The 1,597-nt window shown below is 42.3% G+C and overlaps 1 long non-coding RNA gene across 1 annotated transcript; it reads right to left on the bottom strand.

Annotated features, from left to right (window-relative positions):
• Window positions 1–233: 233 nt before the first annotated feature.
• LOC138471663 (uncharacterized) lies at window positions 234–992 on the bottom strand. The gene is made up of 3 exons (XR_011268481.1): window positions 904–992; window positions 672–801; window positions 234–336 (listed from the first exon to the last, which is right to left on the bottom strand). It is a non-coding gene; the product is annotated as an uncharacterized lncRNA (long non-coding RNA).
• Window positions 993–1,597: the final 605 nt, after the last annotated feature.

A 1,597-nucleotide genomic window follows, 5' to 3' on the forward strand; every position in this document is an offset into this window, starting at 1 on the left:
TTAAACAACTCAGTTTTAAAGGATGGGATTGGTCCATTATATACAAACATTAAGCGGATAGTCTCTAGTTATTCGAAAAGGCTCGTATAGCCAAAGGACCCCAATAAACTGCCGTGTGACCATTATGTAATTTAGCATTTTGTGTGTCTGGTACCTATGTTCACCACGTGTAGAAAGTACTCATATTAATGCATTACCTCAAGCAAGGGTGGAAGTGAGCGTACCTTTTAGGAACTGGTTTAAAGAAACCCGTGCTGGGAAAAATGGCGTAATGGCAAGTTCTGAGTCCTCAGACGATTCCGAGGTAAAGGACTGGCCTGTTTCCAGGATGGAGACCTAAATGTAGGCAGAGCACACATGTATAGAGGCCGGGTTCTATTATTTACTGTAATATGGTGACTAATAGGCATTTCAAGTAATCCTTCTGTGTAGGGAATGCCATTCTAATAATGGCCTGGTTCTGCTAACGTGGAGGCACCTGTAACATCCAGTGGTTACCAAGAAAGCCAGATATCACACATTAGAATATTGACGTTTATTTATAAAACGGCAATTAACGTCCAACAGTTCTTCTGCCATATGTATCTATTCTAGTATGTAATTTACAGGTATTAATTAAAAAAAACTCATAAAGGCATGCAGCGTGATAATAATAGAGTTAACAGGCTCACTTCTTAAAGAGCGCGAGACTGGATCCGTCTGGCTAACGTGCTGCTCATCATCGTGTGTGCTGGTGAATGTATTCTTCACTAGTCCTTTTCTTTAGCGATAATCAGTCCTCTGGCACTCTTTACATGGAGTCTGAAAAAATGTCAGGGTACACTAACAATCTTTGTTCAGTTGCGCCCTAACAAGACCACTAGCGAAAATAATCGTAGTGTACTTCTCTCATTCTGTTCTTACCTATTAATGTCGTAAAGGGTTCGTGAGATGAATACAGTCACAGCGTACAAAGTGCTGTTGATTCCAGAGCGGGTGGCAGCGGCCGCGCGTATCCCAGTGTGGGCGATGCGTCCCTCGAGTCAGTTGCGGTGGGTTACACCGTCTCCCAGGAAACCTTCCAGGACGCTGGAGAATTTGCGTGTTCTAAGGTAACTATAGCAATAGTGTGCGTCCCTATAGAAAATAGAGAAAGGACTATTCTCAATGTTGTGTGCACATTCAGGATGTCATTAAAGCAATGTCTCCTGTGGGCGCCACATTGGAGTATTATGGAGCTATACACATATAGCCAAACTACGGATGGTCGCTAAAGTATGATTGCGATTAATCAAAGGCATAGTAGTGCCCATAGGTTACCGAAATCAAGTTATGTCGGTATTTCAATACTCGAGATACTAAAGCTCACGTTATCGATTCAAATCTAACCATATGAGGTATGTGAGAATTACATTATGGTCACAGCGGGTCGAGGTACACTTCTCTAAAGTTAATCTGGCCACACAAGTCATTTCACACAAGGCACATGCAAATGGACACCATTTTGGGGAGAATTGGACCTTATAGGTCTTAACTTGAGCCATGACCTCTGAATTCCCTGATCCCAGCATTTAACCAAACAATCATGTGATTCTGGGCAAACTGTTTAAGTTCCCTG

This window comes from Ambystoma mexicanum, chromosome 8, assembly GCF_040938575.1.
Source record: "Ambystoma mexicanum isolate Mex_15411 chromosome 8, UKY_AmexF1_1, whole genome shotgun sequence".
NCBI classification, from domain to species: Eukaryota; Metazoa; Chordata; class Amphibia; order Caudata; family Ambystomatidae; genus Ambystoma; species Ambystoma mexicanum.